Genomic DNA, 18,520 nt, shown 5'->3' with positions numbered 1-18,520 from the left:
TTTCATAGCCACTTCACCTGTGCTTCCCCAGAGCCACTGGTGCCTGGGTGCTGGGATGCTGGGCTCAGGCCTGTGACAGAAGGGAGCCTGGTGTTACCGGCTGACTCTGAGACAGAGTGAGGGGACAAGGAGAGGCATGGTTCATTTCCACTGCTCTACACCTGCCAGTGGCTTCACCCAGAAGTCACAGCAGTGGCTGCCCCAGTCTCAGGGTTCCCCGGAGTCCCTGAGGTGTCAGTGGGAGGGGATCCCCAGGATCCAGCCCCCACCCATCCTGTTACTGTTGCCCTGTTGCATCTGAGCACAGCAGATATTTCTGTTCTATCAGTGCCCTGACTGGAAAGGCCTTCTGTGGTGAACAAGGTCTGTGTTCATGTGGGATTCTCAAACTGAATTCCTCGACGTTGAGCTTGTTCCATAAACATTTCCAGAGAAGTCATGTTGTTCATAAGCCTTTGTGGTGGACTGCAGAGCATCTGTCCTCACCATGCCCCTTTTTGTCTTGTCCCTGCCCACACCAGGGGTTCCACACACACACTCCTGCAGTGCTGTCTCAGGGGCTTCCCTGGACCCCTGGCCCTGTTTGGGGACATAGTTAAGGGCTATCTTCCTGGCTCTGGCCTGGGAGACTCCTGTCCGGGGAGTGGCTCTGGGAGGCTGGAGCAGAGGCCTGGAGCTAGGGAGCTGGCTTAGTCTGAGTCCCTCCACAAGTCAGCCCCAAACAAGGGTTGAGTGCAAGCAGTTTATGGAGCGGGAGGGGAGAGAAATAGGGGGAGCCCACAAAACCCTCTAAGGGAGTGGGGGAGTGAGACAGGAGCAGAGCAGTGTCATTAATCAGATTAACCTCATCCTGCCCAAGGGTGCGGGTGGACATTCACACACATCTTCCATTACTCGCATCCTCCCATTACTCGTAGGTTGGGAGTCCTGGATGTGGGGAGATGGGTGCCCAGCACTTCAGACCCACTCCAAGAGCCCTAGATGTAGATGGTGATGTCTAGTTGGTATGGAAGAGACGAGGGCAGCCCTGCAGGGTCCAAACTGAGGAGCCGGAATGTGGATCTATGCGGGTGCAGGAGGGCTCTGCTGAAAATTGGTGGGTTTTCTCTGATCCTAGAGCAGCCCAAGTATCAGGTATGGCTCTTTCCATACCTACTGTGAGCTGTGATTCTATTCAGGGCACTGTGTCCTTTGCTGCTAGACTCTGGAAAGAGTTGCCTGTTTAGTGGTGGCTGATGGTACTTAAGAATCTTAGCTTGGAATGCTCTGGTGGTCAGAAAGGAGCTTAAGCAGTTAGGTAGCGTGAATGCCTGTTATTACACAAAGTTCCTTGTCTACACAGTGAGGCATTCTGTTGTACAGTTGGCCCCTGTGTTGGCTGGCTCTGCGTCAGAGGGCTCAAACAACCTCAGAAAATATTTGCTAAAAACATTTGTCCGCTACATAACATGGAATATTGTTTTCTGATCTTATTTCCTAAACAGTGCAGTGTAACAACTATTTACATAGCATTTGCTTTATTTTAGGTATTAGAAGTCATCTAGAGGGCCGAGGATTTAGCTCAGTGGCACTGCGCCTGCTTTGAAAGCACCAAGTCCTGAGTTCGATCCCCAGTGCCAAAAAAACCCAAAAAACAAAAAACAAGAGACGTCATCTAGAGATGATTTAAAATGTTTGGGAAGTTATGTGCAGGTTTGGTGTAAATACTACACCATTTATCTAAGAAACCGGAGGATCTGTGGATTTTGGTGTTTTTAGGAGTCCTAGAGTCAAATGCTCCAAGGATGGTGAGGGGTGGCTGAGCTAAGAAATGCCTGTATTTTGGGAAGTAAGCAGACTTGGGCCAAATGGGTATTTTCAGTGCAGCAAGTTCCATTATTATCTTAAACACATAAAGTGCTGAGTTTCAGTACAATAATGGTGGTTGTCTAGATCCAAACCTCTTCTCATGACTTAAAAAAATCACCCTAATCAAGAAATAAAGCAAATAATTGTTTATGCATGTAAAATAAATGTTTATGTTTTAGGAATACAGAATCCTATAAACTACCACTTCCCTGAGGGACTCAAAATAAGCACCTAGATCCAGCCAGGCAGGCTCTGGAGGCCACTCCCATACAGAGAATTGAGTGGAGACCACAGAGGACGAGGAAAGGAGGCTGAAGAGCTGGAGTGACACAGACTAGACTACATCTCCTCTGGAGAGACAAGTCCCCTCCTGGGTAGCAATAGAGCCGTCTTGGGAAAGACGAGGGCCTTGGGAGAAAGGGAAAGCTAGGAAGGGGACTTGTCCCTTTGAGACTTAGTAATGTTAAGAAAGACAGAAGAGGGACTAAAACTGGGGTCCTGCAGAGAATAAAGGATATCGCCAAGATCTGAAGAATAGGCATTCTCCCCAAACGTTGGACAGTAATGAAGTTACACTGTCCTATTTCTTCGGTAGAGGGCGTGCTTGACTCAGGAAACCCACAGCTGTTCCTTGTCTGCAGGAACTCTTCCGACAAATCCAGAAAATAGCTTGGATAAGAAGCAGAAAGTGGCAGACAGCAAGCAGAGCTACACTCAGAAGAAAATAGAGTTTGAGAACTGAAGCATTTCAAAAGACATGTTCTCACCCCCTCCACACACCAAGGCAGAAGAAAGCTGTAAAAATTCCATCATTACTAATTAAATACTCTAAGGGAAGTATTTTCACATATAAAAACCCAGCCTTCAAACATACATTCAAATTGGTTCCATATTGTAATGACCACAATAAATTAAGCTGTATTCTATAGTTGGAGGAATAATTTTCAAACATTGTGTTTATTATTAAAGTCATGTATGTGTCAAAAAACACACAAGATCATTTCTTCTCCACCTTGGTGTGGCCAGCAGTGGTTAGAAATGCTTTGCTTTGGTTTATGTGTCTGAAAATGTTTATGTGTCTGAGAATGGCAGTGGCTTCTGTACATGATGTCTGCTGTTCATTTCTGACTTTGGACTGTGAGACAGAGGTTGTCTTTCACAACCACAGCAGCAGCACCCCCATGTACTTACTATGTGTGCTCCCAGCTGCATCCCCACCAGTAGTGGGGATCTGAAATCTGCCAGGGTCTCTGTCTCACCTGTAACCACCAGGGTGTGACAAATTATACTGTGGATGAGTCAGAAAGGAAAAGGTAATGCAGTTCTCACGTTGTTTTCTGGTACTTCCCGCCCCCTCGCCCCTGCAACATTGTGTATTGAATCCAGTTCCTTTGCACTGAGATGTATCCTTAGACTTAAATTTTTTCTTGCTGAGTTACTGTGTTGCCCAGGCTAGTAATCCTCCTGCCTCAGCCTCCTAGAGTGCTGGGATTACAGGCCTGTGCCTTTTGTGGGCACCTTCTTGCTGGAGCTGTGAGTGGCATCTGATAAGACCATTCTAAAGCCACCATGCTGTGAGGAAGCCCAAACCAGCCCACACCGGGAGACCCCATGACGTAGCCCTGAACATCATGAAATGAGAGAGAAACCTGCCAGCCTCCAGCTGCTCCAGCTGTCCCTGTCCTTCCACTGCTCCTTTTTCTAGCTCTAGCTGCCATTTGGCTGCAGCCACATTTGTGACTCTCAGCCTGAACCACCCAGCCAAGCCCTGCCTGAATCTCAGACCCTCAGAAACCATACTAATAACAAAATAACCATCATTTTAAGCCCCTAAGTCTTGTGGTCTTGTTGTACAGCAGTAGATAATTAGCGTGAATGAATTCTTGCACTCGAAGGACTACTTTTACAGAAGGAATAGTAACATGCCTAATACCTTTCAGTGGTGGTTTTTGTTTTGTATAATTTCTTTTCTTTTCTTTTATAACATTGGAATTGTTTAATTGAGCACTCCACATCTAATTAGAATTATGTGATTTCCATAGTGTTTAACACATAAGCCAGAATCACTAGACTGCGCAATCTCACATTAAAAGAAAAACATAGAGGAACAATCAAAGTGATACAGAAACAGAATTAAGCATATAAACAGATTCTACAAAACCCCCTTACCCATTTTCCTTTCAGGGTTAACAAGAAAATGAATTTAGGGGAATAAGCCCTTTTCCACTAGAAAGATGGCATGAACAATGCCTTCAAATATGGTGGCTCATACAAGGCTCAGTGGCCCTTACTGGAAACAATAAATTGGATCCTTTTTGAGAAATGCTTGACCAAAGCCTCATAATATCCTCCATCCTCCAGAGAGACCACTGTTTTGTATAATTTCTTTAAAAAGAAACTGATAGATCAGAACACGTCTCTTTTGGTAATTATATTTTCCTCCAGATTTATTTAGCTTATAAGCTAAATTTTCCACTGATAAAGAATTGAGATAGTTTTAGATGACTTTCTGTCTTCTTTCTTTCTTTCTTTCTTTCTTTCTTTCTTTCTGTAGTTACAAAGCTTTAAATATCTTATCTCGTTTGTGAAAAGTAAATGATAGAACAGGTTTGTCCTTAGATGAAATAAAGCTACAAAAAAAGAAAAAGAAAAGAAAAAAGATGCAGGAACTAAGACTTTCTCTGTTTTTCTGGGTTTCTGAAGAGACCTAGCTTTGGGTAGCTCCCATATTGGCTATCTGATAAGCAAACATTTGCAGTATTCTAAGCCATGGTAAGAAATGACTTCACAAGGAGGACCAGAGAAAGGTTGCATTCTTGATGGCATAGAGGCTGATGGCAGAGTTGAGGACAACCTGGCTCCCCCACTTGTTGGCTGTGAGGACACAAGCAAGAAAAGACATCTCTCTTGGCTTCATTGCCTCATTTGCATCACCAGGATTGGATGCAGTAGTGGTTGTGAATGGCCTAATACAATGTCAGACACAGAGTGGTCACTCAGTAGGTGGAAGCCACTGCTGTTGTTAGTATAAGCTGCCTGGATTTTAAACTCCAGATCCAGAGACCTAGGTCTGCTGAGAGGAGGATAAGCAGAGATTATATTTCTCAGCACAAGCATGTGTTTACTGGATACCATGTCACACAGCACAATTCCTGAACTACTTAATTTGTCCAAGATGATGGTCTTTCCCAGCAGAGGATGATCATTCCTCAATCAGCAGCATCAAGAACTGCGCTGCTGTGCTGAAATTTCTACATAAGTTATTAAATTTCCTTTGTAGAATTTAACACTTAAAAATACCTAATCTCCTCTTAGTGAACTAGGATGACAAGATAACCACCATGTGATACAGGGTTTGCCAAGACATCTTTCATGGTGAAATACTCTGCTTTAATACTCTAAGGCTGGAAAGGAGACAAGCATGGTCTATCACTCATGCATTGTCACCTTATGTCACCTATCACCTGTCACTTTTATTCACCTTGCACTGATAATCTTACTGGCATACTAAAGCAAGAAAAAAGAAGTTATTAAAATTATCATTATTCAGAGGTTAATATTTTAGCAACAGTTAGAAAATTAATTAAAAACATATGCTTTATTGTACCACAAAAAATCAAATACCTAGGAATAAGTTTAATAATCTGCCAGAATATCACAGAGTTTCCTAGAATAGCCAACCTGGGAGTTACCTAATGTTGAGCTCTATCCATGTTTTAACAAAACATTGTAAGAAATTAAAGACCTAAATAAATAAAAGGATATATACCATGTTCATGGATCAGAATATTCAATATTTTACATATGTCAGGTGATAATTTTAGTGCTAGTATTTAGATTATTTAATGTCAACAAAATTCTTAGCTTGATCTTAAATATATATATAATATGCCAGAATAAAAGGGGGCCCATCAGGAAAGGCAATGTGTCTGAGCTTCAGCTGTGGAAATGAGAAAAACTTCACAAAATCACATCTTCATTGAGATCATCCATCAGGGAAAGTTAACCAAGAAGCACATTTTAAAGTAATCTCCAGTGATCTAAATTTTCTGTGCTACACCAAAATCTTTGGAAGGGGAATAAAAAACATACTGCAACAAAATTTTTGTTTTATTTATTGAAGATAAAACTTAAAGCATTTTGCTGTTAATTTTTATTAGTACATGTTTGCAGTACGTTATGATTACATTCATTGTGGGGAGTCGGTACATGCACATAACACATCCTTGTTTTTCATAGGTTCTCTGGTATATTTTACCAAAACTAAACCATTCCTCAGGGGGCATGCTTCTGGAACTCTTCTGGGAAGTGCTGCCTTTCCCATGCAGATGCCAGCATTTGCATGGGCACCAGTGTAAGGAGGCCTCTTTATTCTCTTAACTGTGTCCTTCCAGACAGCAAATAGATAAGGGACAAAGAGCCTCCACAACTTGCCAGAAGTGTTCGTGTCTTAGGGTTACCCATAATTGCTGCCTTCATTCCTTCTGGGGTTTGGCAGAGGATTTGTGTATTTCCTCCCTTCTCCCCCCGCCCCCCACCATTCTTCTCAGGCAGTTCTCTGTAGTTGGGAGGGGCAGGCAGGCAGGACCCCTGTAGGGAAATGGCCCAAGCAGGGTCAAGGTCAAAGTGACAGTGCCTGCTGTAGGAGAGAGGCCTTTGGAGGGAAATGAACAACTCTGCAAGCTCAATGTTTCTTCTCAGTTCCAACTGTGAAGTTAACCCAAGCCCCTTTTCAACAGCAAAAATCTGCATCTTTAAAAGGTGTCTTGGAGAACGTTCAAGTGTATAACAGGGTCAGTATTCATCAGATATTGATTGAAGCTTCCAAATGTGATTTCCTGTGACAATTTCTTTCAACAAGAGCAAAATCCAGGACGGTGGTCAAAGGAGATCCTGTCGATGAGACAGATATTGGAGCAGAGATGAGCTAGGGTAGAGCGGGCACTGTGAGAAAGGCCTGTGGCTTGGGGCAGTGGAGCAAAGGGAGGAAGGGGTGTGCACACTTGGGAAGTAATGCAGGCTTGGGGAGCGGGCATCTGGGCCACCGGGGGACAAAGGAGGGACTGTGGTGACTGATGAGCCAAAGTATCTCAGAGCTCTGCTGGGGCTGGAAGGGGAGGCCACAGAGCTGCCCTCTGCAGCGGGGATGAACTGTTTCCTGGTGATGCCCAAGGTAGCCAGGGAGATTGTGAGACAGGCAGATGGTGACAGGAGGGGCAGAAGAGGGTGAATGTACAGGCTGAGCTACCACTCTGTGTGTGTGTGTGTGTGTGTGTGTGTAGATGTGTGTAGTGTGCATGTGTTCAGAATACAGCAGTGTGTTTGTGCATCTCTGTGTTCAGAATATCCCATTGCGTGTATTTAGATATGTTCAGAATGTAGCATTATGGGGGGGGGGGCTGCTGTGTGGACTGCCCTGCCACAGGTCTTCCCTCCCAGCATAGCAGCACAGTTTTCTTTTTTTTTTTTTTGGTACCGGGGATCGAACTCGGGACCTTGCACTTGCAAGGCAGGTGGTGGCACCACTGAGCTAAATCCCCGGCCCTAGCACAGTTTTCTTTGAACATAGCTTTTTCTCCTTTCCTGTGCCCCAGAGACACAGATGATGCAAGAGAGCCCCACCTCTGAACCCTGCTGCATGAGAAACCACATTTCCAGCACATGAATTTTGAGGGCCACATTCTGGCCAGTAATACACCCAGGCTACAAGTAATCTGTCTAGAGTCAGGTGCACAGAATGTGAAAAGGATTTTTTCATCAGAGATGAACTCTGCCAAAGCAGCTCTTAGAAATTGTCCTGAATGAACCACCTAACCTTGCAAGCATTCAAGCATATTTAATGATGCCGAGATGATGATACACACAAGAACTTCTCAGACACCTTATTAAAAGATGTGGAAAAATAAGCAGTTACTTCATTTCCAAAGTAACTACTCCTACATTGAGGAGAATGAAACCTACCTGATCTTATAAATTTCTTTATAAGGACTAGAGGGTTTCTAAGGAGAATAACCACCCAGTCCATGGGGCTTAATTTATTTTATCAATGAATAGCTGTGATCAAGAAGGTCCTCTCTGCCTCATAAGTTTGGCTTTCCTCCATAGGGAAATTAAATTAAAACTTAGGATAACTTAAAATTTCAAGGTTAGAAACACTTTCGTAGTCTTTAGAGAAATTCTAGTTCGAGGAGGAACCCATGTAAATTTGGAAGGAATTTGCATTTCCCGTAGGAACACAACCATGTTCAAGTTTAATACCAATTTGAAACAGATGCTTCTTGCTGAGGAAATGCTCCATGTGCTCCGACTGTCCCCCAGTGCAGTGGGACGGCTCCCAAGTTGTTCCAGCTGCTTCACCCCAGTGCACAAGAAAGCCTCTGCCAGTCTGTTTCTTATTGTAATGCATAGTTATAAAAGCATGTTTCAAGTGGCTAGCATTTTTAGGTTTGTAAGATTTTATAGCATATATCATACATATTCAGTGTGACTTCTATTTAATGTCTCTTTTTTATTGTTTGGATTTAGCTATTGGATTTTTCAAAGTCAGAACCCCTTTAGAAGCTGACAAATAAACATTTTTGCCAAGTGGGAGTTTTTCCCTCTTGGTTTCTCAGAAAACTCTGGTTGAAACACTTCTGCACGCTGCTGCAACAATATGCCTGTGAAATGGGTTTCGTTGAGCAATGTTTCATTTTCTCTCTTCTGGCCATGTGATGAGCGCAAGGGAGACCTAACAGAGTTGATGTTAGAGGGGCCCCAGGCTTTGAAGCTGCTGCTGACAGCAGACACCACCTCCATGAGGTTCCATGTACTTTTTACCAGCCTCCCTGGAGCCCTGTTTTCTTAAACCCAAGCAAGAAATATGTGCCAAAATTTGCCATCTTCATCTGCAAGTATCGCTGCAGATCTGATGTGACACATGGTATATGGGGAAACAGACGAAGAAGACTGGTACCCCCAAAACACCCAGTAAAAACATCATCAGGCTCTCAGAGCTCTACGTTGAAGGGTCCACAAGGGAATTGTTTAAAGATTTTCCACATAGACAAAATGCTGCATGGAAATACAGATATGAACCGATAACAGTCGAAGTCAGTGGGCAAAGCATGACAAACGTTGGTGCTTGTGCCTATTAGTGGGGAGAGTTGTAAGCGTCCTGTTTTGGTAAAGGAGGGTTTGGCATGGAATGATGTTCAGAATGGGCATCAGAAGTCCAGACTCATTCTCTGAGTTTCACATGTCCTCTTTGGGAATTCTTGAAATCTGGTTTTATTTCAGGGATAATGTTTACTAATTTAGCAATTCATATTCTTTGTTATCCATAGCCCTTGTTATTAAACTGGGTATCACTCCTAGTTGATCGCAACTCCTTAATGGGGGAAGCTAAGTTAAGCACATCCAGTGTCGTTTCAAATAAAAGTGAAGACAGTGAAAAATATCAGTGAGTGATTGTTAGTAAGAGTATTATTATTTTTTAGAAAAATATTTAAAAGCACACAATTTTATTGCATAATAAGTTAAGAATAACTAGATTGTTTTAGGGTGACAAAACCATTTCTGTCCTAAATTTTTCCAAGTTTCTGTAAATGTGGTCATAAAACTTTGATCAGAAAGCTGTACTTTGCTTCTTTGTTGTACAATGATTAATTTATAAAAAGAATCTTACCTATAGGAATGGGTCTTAAAGAATAATGTTAATTTGCTCTGAGTTTTTTCAAAACACACCCAGAAAATATCGTTCCCTGTGGATTATGTATAATTTTCCTTGAATCTATAATTTCCTAAAAATACCATATGCCCCAGAGTCTTGTGAATGCCTTGAATGTTGTTGATACATGATTCTCACTTCTGTCCTATTGCCCGGTTTTAAACCATTGAGTAAAACTAACTCGGTGTGGTTATTGTGTATCAGGAGTAGATTAGCACAAATAATTTAAATCAGCAAGCACGCAGATTTTGCATAGTGCTTGCATTATTATATAAAGTGTTTGTTTCTATCATATGGATATGGTCTGGGTCATGCTGTTAGATATATTGACTGCTGTGGGTAGAAGTCAAGTGAATTTGAAAGCCATCATCACAAGGGCACTGGTTCTCAACCTCTGTGCACACTGGAGTCGGTGTCAGAGCTGTGAACACCAGACTGCACTGTAAGGGATTTGGGGTGGACCTGGGTGTGGCGCTGGCTTTAAGCCTCTTAGATGTGCAGCGGGGCCAACTAAGAATCCTGAAGAGTTGAGGCTTGTAATCAAGTTCTGCAAGGACTTTCAGTTCCTGTCTTTGTCAGACTAACCATCCTGTAAATTAGGATTATTGCAGGGTGTGCAGGAGCAGAGGAGGCCTAAAGTGTAGATAATGTTTCTGCCCTGAGGGAAGGCACAGAAACCCCCCACCTCCACCCCCAAAGGTTCATGGATGTACGCCTCAGGAAGTTCAGGTAGACAAAGAGGACAGGAGGATTAGGAGAAGGTGAGAGATCCAGATGATCTGCCTCATTTAAGCAGTTGCACAGTCATCCTACTTGGCCTGTGGACATCCCAGGGTCAGCATGATGTGACCACTGGAGACTGTTCTTCCCTGGCTGAATTCACTTTACACGCAACTCTCACTAGCACATGACTTTCCAACAGCCAGTCAGCATCAGGGGCGATTATTGACCTGTTCTCTCGTGTGAGCAGCTCCAGAAGTTGAGCCTTGTGACCAAGTTCTACAAGTAATTTCAGTGGCTGCCTTTGCATCTGGGATTATTAAGGTGACAGTTCCAGCAAAACAACTTCATTCATTGTATTCAGTGAATCGAGTTACTTTTCTTGGTATTGGTTTATAGTCTTGTTCTTCTACAATTTGTAATTGTGCTTGATTTTATAAGAGCAAGATATAGGGCACTTCTACTTGGTTATTTTATTTGCACAATGCATTTAATACTATAATATAAACAATGTAAAGGAAGATACACTAGAATTTTTTGTCTCTCAGTAGGAGAACTTTACATTAATGATTCCTTTACTCTGTGATATTAGTGCAGCTCATCCTGAGTTCAGTGTAAATTAAATCCAACTTCTTACTTATCTACTACTAAAGATTAATGTTATAAGTGGTGTGTGAGAGGCCACTTGGACACAGGCTTTGTAAGAAAAAGCTTTATTCCTGTCCAGGTGTGAACAAGGACTGAAATCAGGGACAGATTTCAGCAGCTAGCTGCAAAGAGCCAAATTTATTTCATGTGTGTGTGGATGGGCTGACATCAAGAGAAGAACATCAGCAGCTATCTGGGAGAGAAATTAAGTTCATATAAGGCTTGAAAAGGTATAATCTGGAGTGGGATGTTTATGATTGAGAGTTCAAGGACAGACAGTGCAGGTATGTAGATAATACTGTACTCTTTGGCACCTGAGAGATTGTCTACTCCATTCTATATTTTCTTTATGGCCATGTGTCCTATTTACTGAGAGTAGCCTGTTGTTTGCAGAGAGCAGTGTGCTTGCTGTGGAGGTCTCATTCAGGCCAGGCATGACAATTAGAAGGTGTTATGAGGTGATATAAATAGACCCTAAAGTCTATTGAGATTGTTTTCTCCTACTTCTGTGTGTGAAGTAGGAGTTGGAGAAAACTCCAAATCAAGCAGGAAGTGGAAACGAGGCATGGAGGCTGGAATGCACTTGTTGGAGGCTGAGGCTGGAGGATCACTTGAGCCTAGGAGTTTGAGGCCAGCCTGGGTAACAAAGACGACTTTAAAAAAAAAAAAAAGGAGAGGAAAAATGGGATTTGAAATATTCCTGGAAAAGGTGATGATGATAATGACCATTATAGTGATGATGATGCTGATGTTGGTGATGACAATACTGGTAGTGGTGGTGTTGTCAGGCTTTGTGGTGCTGGCGTCTTCTACAGGTGATTTCTAAGTTCTTTCTATCCCGAACAAAGAAATGAACAAAACAAGCATAAATGTTGGCAAAGTTTCACATTTATTGAAAGTAGGAAAAAACAGGCTCTGCAGAGCAACTTTGGGCCAAGTAAAAGTGGGAAAAAGGGAGAGGAAAAAAATACACCCCCCAGCACAAAGTGGGCTACCCAGAAGAGAGCATTATAGTGAGTGCTTATGGCCAAGGTCTCTTTTTTGTATTTCCCAACTGGCTTCAGATCCAGGTCATCTTATCAAAACCCTGCTGGATTTCTAGAGAGAAGTCCATTTGCAGGACTTTGGGAACAGTTCTGTGCATGTATAGGGGGCTTTTCTCAAGCCTCCTTTCCCAGCCAGTTTTAGCCATGCCCTATCTTCCTGCCTCATTGATACTTGAAGGTACTTAGTGAGCATTTACTGAGTAGCCTGCAGTAGACCAATGCATTCCATGCATTATTTTTCTTGTCTTTAGAACTAGCCTTTGAGTGGGGTTATAATCACCGCTGCTAGGTAGGTTATAACTGTTTTTATCATCACCCTATTTTATACAGGGGTATCCCCAGTTAAGGAATTTGTCTGAGATTTATCTAGGACTCAAACTGAAATGTGTTGCATCCAGGCCTGGGATAATGTCTCAATAACTTGTCAATAATCTTTTGGATAACTGGAAGGGCAGGGAGGATACTCCAGGCCAGAAACCTCACTGGGATCTAGATGTGAAGGAGAGGATGTGTGTGGCACCTTCATGGGGGGAGGGTAAAAGGGGGTAGTGGGGAAGGCAGGGATCAAGTGTGGAGCCTGTCACAGGAGCAGAGACAGGAAATGCTATGAAAGCAACATGTCCTCTGAGGAAAGCTAAAAGAAGTCGTCTGTGTGGCTGTTTATGGTCTTTTAAAAAAGGCATACAAATTCTAAATAGTGGATTCTTTTGTTGTAGGTGGAGATGAGAGGTCTGGACTTCTGAACGTCTATCAGGAAAGATGAGATGAGCAAGCCCTTCAGAATGCTGCGGAGGTTGGGGCTAAACTGAAGTGGGAGAGAAGAGATGCTGGTCTGAGGGGTAGGTGACCGTGACATTAGAAAGCCCAGCATGGGGCAGCCTACTCATGGTGGTGACCGGGGACAGTGTATGCACAGCTTTGCTACATTGCTGTGGAAGTTGTTTCCAGGTATCCAAAGGATTCTTCTCATGATGCAGTGGCAGCACACCCACCCCAGGACCAGGATGCATTAGGAGCTCTGAGAGCATGAAGCAGAACCACTCATATGTGGCATCAGGACATTCATGCTGTTGTGGTTTATAGATGTTCTCCCAAAGCCTTATGCTGTTGTAGGCTGGGCTTTGGAAAGGTGGTTGGATTATGGGGCTTATAGCTGACTTGTTGTTAGGGGTGGAGTCTGGTTGGAAGAGCTGGGTCACTGGGGGTGTAACCCAGAAGGGTTTATCTCCCTCTCTGGCTTCTCTGTTCACTCTCTGCTTCCTACTCACCTTGCTGTGAGCAGCTTTCCTCCACTAAGCCCCTCTGCTATGCCGTCCTGTCTTGCAGCCAGCTAACTATGGACCAAAACGTGAGCCATAATAACCTCTCCTCCCATCAGTTGTGGCTGTAGGGTATTCTGTATCAGCAATGAGAAAAGTAAGTAAGACACATGGATTAATTCACGTAGTTCTCACATTCATAGCATGAGGTAGACACTGCTGTTGTCCCACCTTAGAGATGGTGCCAACAGGGAACACAAAGACCCATCATCTACTGAAAGAGGACACATCCTTTTCCAACAGTAACTGGTCCATTCTGCTTTCTCCTTCTCTCAGATGTTGCTCCCTACTTTGTCCCTGTTCCCTCTTTTCATCTATTTTTTTATAGAATTGTAAATTTCCCCTTGAAAGGAAATTGGCATTAAAGAAGTATCAGTCCAGGTCCTAGTGGCCAATCATATTCTACAAAAATGACTGCCCTGGTTTTCTTTCTGTCCCAGAGCCCTGCTGTGCCCCCTGCAGCAGGGAGGTCTACTTTTCCTTTTCTTGAATCTGGGTAGGCCCGCGTGACTACCTTGACAGAGAGGATGGCAGGAGTGACACTGAGTGACCTCCGAGGCTAGATCAGCAAAGGTGACGTGGCATTGTCTTGGGATGTGTGCCTCTGAGATGTAGCCACCAGGCTCTTTAGGGAGGCCATGTGGGGGTGGTCCAGCCCCAGGCCACTGGTATGTGAGTGAGACTTCAGAGGCCCAGTGCCAGCAACCAGCTTTCCAGATGTCCCCTGATGCAAGTTGAGCTGAGACCGGCTGTCCCAGTGATCCATTGCATGCATTTTGGGCTACTCCTTCAAACCCACAGCAACGAGCACCACTTAAGGAAGACAACATTACACTCATTTACTTACAAGTAAGAAAACAAAGGTGAGTGAGAGGAAGTGATTCATGGTTGCACAACTAGTGAATTGGTGCCAGGCTCTAACCCCAGGGCTGCCTGATGTCAGGTTTGTGAGTCTCATCACTGTTCCAACCACATGTTCCTACTTGGCAGGGAACAGGGTCTCCAGCTGTCTCCAGGACACAATGATTCTCAGAGAGCAAACTGTTTTGGAGGACAAGAGAAAAAGAGTTTAGAGAACCAGCTTTGCACAATATGTTATTACTGTTTCTTTAATGTGGACCTTTGTTAAATGCATCCCATCTTGGCTTGAACACAGGGTCTTCTGGGGAAGTCATTTGCACCAACCCCTAAGCTTAGATCCCATGGTCTCTGCTTGTGTTAACAATGCATTTCTTCGTAGTGTGTAAAATAAAGATCATTGTGTGACCCTGCGGCCAATGTTTCTATCCCTTGCTTGAACTTGTGAAGGTCAGGGATTGGTCTGTCTCTCACATGGCTCCTTTCATTTCTTCTGGCATAGACCTTGACCTGTGGTAGGGAAGTAACAAGTGCTTGTTAAATATGTACCAAAGACCACAAAATGTGGACCTTCTTGACAGTGATGATGATAGACGGACGAAGTACAGAGTTCCAGGTACAATCCTGAAGTCTTAGTGTTGAAAGTTTGTCAACTATTAGTTTGAAACTGAGGCATGATGAAATTTTAGAGTTATATGAGAAATCAACGATTCATGAATTACACAGCTGTAAGCCAGAAGTGGTGCTAGAGTTCCACCAAGGGAGAGAAAGAGGAGTGAGGCTGGGAATTATATAGGATGGACACAGAAATAAAGCAAAGAAAATATTTGGTTATAGTCATACCATTGCTTAATTTGGTTTATCCCATTGGGAATATAAGAAGTAGCTCAAGTGAAGTTTTACATATGTTGACAAATCAAGCCATGCTTAGGTGTCTAACGAGGCCTGCCTCATTGTCTGCTCAGGGATTCTGTAGACCTAGCCCCCATTTTAATTCACTTTGACAAAGCCAAAGATTTCTTTCTCACTTCCTCTGTCTTTCCTGTTCCATAAAACATCTTTGTGTTTAGCTGTATGAATAAGTAACTTCGCTAAATGCAACTGTAGACTAGACAATAACAGGAGCTGCTATGTGGCCTGGGACACTATATTTCAGTAGGTTGTTATCCAAGTGAGAACTATTTTCAAGGGTGAAAAAGTAGAGATATGCACCATTGGAGGACTGGCTGTGGTATGTGTGATGGTTTTTCCCCATCGAAAGTCTTGTTGAGGCTTAGTCCTACAATGTCACACTGAGAGGTATCGGCGCCTTTAAGAGGTGTTAGGTTGTCAGAACAGGGCCTTTGTGAATGGATTCCTGCTTTCCTCACAGGAGTAAGTTCTTGTTCTCTGGGGACTGGACTGGTTACCACAGGAGCGGGAAGTTACAAATGGAGTCTGCAGGTCTCCCTTCTTGCACATGTGCTTTCTTCTCTCCCACACACACCTGCTTGCCTTTCCACTGTGAGGCTCTCAGCCAAGCTGAGTAGATGCTGATGCCGTGCACTTGGACTTCCAGAACCATGAGACAAAATAAACCTTTCTTTACAAATTAGGTTAATCTCAGGCATCCTGTTAGAGCAAATGGAAATAACTAGGAATTGTGGAAATACAAAACCTTTAGCTTTCAGTCAGCCTTTGCTCATAGGAGTTGTGGCATGCGTTTTCTACCTTGAGTTTAGTAGTGTGTGTGCATATTTCCACAGCTACTTGAGAACTGTCAACAAACCTATCTACACTGTCTGTAACATCTGGTGCTCAACTCTACACCTAGGAGCTGTAGGGATCCAATAGGAATGGAGGTGGCAGGCAGACAGATAGATAAATTCATATAAAATGTTAGGAAAGTTTTATTCTTTAATTGTATTTTTTATTGCCTAGTCTGTTAGTTAGCTTTGTTGTCTTACAAAGTACCCCAAAGCCTAGCACAGGTTGAACATTCCTTTTCTGAAATGTTTAGTGTTGCAGACTTTGGATGTTGGAATATTTGCATAGACTTTAAGCATTGAACATCCCTAGTATGAAAATCTGAACTGTGAAATGTTCCAAAAATTTTGGGCCTTCATGTTAGGGATGCTTAAACTAACAACCATTGATTAAGTTCCTGCTCCTGGAGGTTGACAGTTTGGGCAGGGCTCAACTGGTCTAGTGGAGCCAGCTTCAGTGCCTTGGGCTTCCCCAGCCTCTGCCAGCCTGGCTGGGCACCGATGAGAGGATGAGTTTAGAGGCTTATCTCTGTCCTCCACATCTCCTCCTCCAGCAGGACAGTCTGAACTCATCCATAAAAACAGAAGGCACCAGGACAGGGCACATTCAGGATTCTGTAGGCTTGGCCTTGAAAATGCTGTAGTCTATTGGCCAAAGCCAGTTACAGACCAGGCCATGTTCAAGAGATGAGACGCAGACTCCAGCCTTTGATGGAGAAGCTGCTGTGCCACCTTGGAAGGGGTGGGGAGACAAGGAGGGAGGAGGTGTGGCCATCTTTGCAAACTGCAATGCGGTGTAAAATGCAGGTATTTTACTGGGGAAATGAACAACATCACAAAAGAGAGGATGGAAAGGAAACCCTCTGCCTGATTTATAACTTCTAGGACTGGGAAGGGAGGAGGTAAGAGACTGAGATGGATGCAGAATAGATAGTCATGCGTGATCCCTCTCTCCAGCTTCCTAGAGTCTGCACCCCTGGTGGCAGGGTGGGGTTGAGACCAGACAGCAGTGCAGAGGGCTGACTGTCCATGATAGAAAGTTTCCTTTCCTTGTCTATGGGGGGTGGCAAGCACTGAGGATGTGGCCAGCAAATTGGAAGCAAAGAGTTAGCAGCCACTTCTGGTGGAAAGAGGCCCCCTGGGATGACAATGCTGGAGGCCCATAATTTCTGCCTCTACAACCCTACCGCTCCTCATGGCTCCTTATCTGATGGGTTTGGAGGGTAGTGAGGGTCACCAAAGATGAGAAGAAGAGTCGAGCAGCCTGTCTCTGGTGTCGCTTTTCCCATGTGAGATTTAAGGAAGGCTTCAACTTACACATGTTCGGCCTTTTCCCACTACACTGCATCTACTGTCCTGTTCACTCACAGTAGTCCTGTAAGAGTGGATTATGTTGGCCCTCTGTCTCTGGGGTCCAGATCCACAGATTCAACCAGGGGTGGATTGAAAATACTAAAAGAAAAAAAAAAAAGAAATACATCTGTACTGAGCATGTACACACTTTTTTTCCTACTCATTATGCCTTGAACAATGCAGTGTGACATATTGTTTACCTCATCTTAGATAGCATGTCATCTAGAGCTGGTTGGAAGTGTACAGAAGGATGTGAGCAGGTTCTGTATGGATACTGTGCTATTTTTCATAAGGACTTGAGCATACATGGATTTTGGTATGCAAGAGGTTCCAGGAAGCAATGTACTGTGGATACTGAGAGATAACTATATTACTGTCCTCATTTTACAGATGGAGAAACTGAGTCCTCAGAGATTAAGTAAATGGCCCTGAATCACACAGGTGAAATTCGGAGCTGGGCTGTGTAACTTCTCAGTGCTCTGTGCTGAGTCTCCTGTGCCAGAGTGGCCACAGGCTGGGCCGAAGGGGCTGCCCAGGGACAGTCAGAGCTCCTGACATCTGTCTTTCTCCCCATTGTCCTTGCTGCAGTTTGAACCAGTGCTCTGCAGTGGGGAGGAATGCTATTTAATGCCAGATGGGTGTTTCTTGCTCCCCTGGCTGAGCCATGAGACCCCCCCGCCGCCAAAGGCTAGGTTTGCTGTACCCCAAGGAGTGCTCTGGCACTAACCACAGAGCAGAGTCCTCAGCCAAACCTCACCTGGGCACAGTCCTCTGGGTCCACAGTACCTTCTCTGCCTCGGCCCTCACATCCCAGAGCTAACCCTGACCTGCATCTCCTTGCACACCCTCTTTTCTTCTCTGGTTCTCAGAGGGCTTCTCCCCTCTGTGCAGTAGAATTTCCCTCACTAAAGAAAAGTGATGGAGAAAATGGGTCTCTCTGCTCATGGTTTAGTAAAAGGCAAGTGCTACCATGCTGCATTTCTAAGTGGTTTTGTGAAGATGGGTTTTATTCTTTGCTTCTTCATTCTCCCTTTTCTTCTTATTCTCCTCAGTCCTGGCCCATTCTTTCCAACACTAGCAGGTGCAGCTTGGAATCCCAGTCGAAGTAGGGATAAGTAAGTCTTCCTTGAAAATAAATAGTATGATGGACAGCAGGCTGTGATTCAGGTCCAGTTTTAAACATGTTGCCCGTTCTAACATCAGGAGAGGTAGGTAGCCACTGCTCCTGTCTCCATTTTACAGGCAAGAAAAAAGAGGCATGGAAAGAAGTCATCT

The 18,520-nt window shown here is 44.0% G+C and overlaps 1 protein-coding gene across 4 annotated transcripts in view; it reads left to right on the top strand.

Moving 5' to 3' along the window:
* The window catches only part of Rin2 (Ras and Rab interactor 2), a 199,117-nt gene that overhangs the window by 19,075 nt on the left and 161,522 nt on the right, over positions 1 to 18,520 (top strand). For all 4 annotated transcript variants that reach the window (XM_004840890.3, XM_021255122.2, XM_004840889.3 and 1 more), the window contains exon 2: positions 12,687 to 12,809. The gene's annotated coding sequence lies outside the window, so the exon portion shown is untranslated. The remainder of the gene's footprint in view (positions 1 to 12,686; positions 12,810 to 18,520) is intronic.

This window comes from Heterocephalus glaber, unplaced genomic scaffold, assembly GCF_053883595.1.
Source record: "Heterocephalus glaber isolate CG9 unplaced genomic scaffold, H.glaber_assembly_v1.0 deba00001532, whole genome shotgun sequence".
NCBI lineage: Eukaryota > Metazoa > Chordata > Mammalia > Rodentia > Bathyergidae > Heterocephalus > Heterocephalus glaber.
This window is presented reverse-complemented; position numbering and strand designations above follow the sequence as displayed.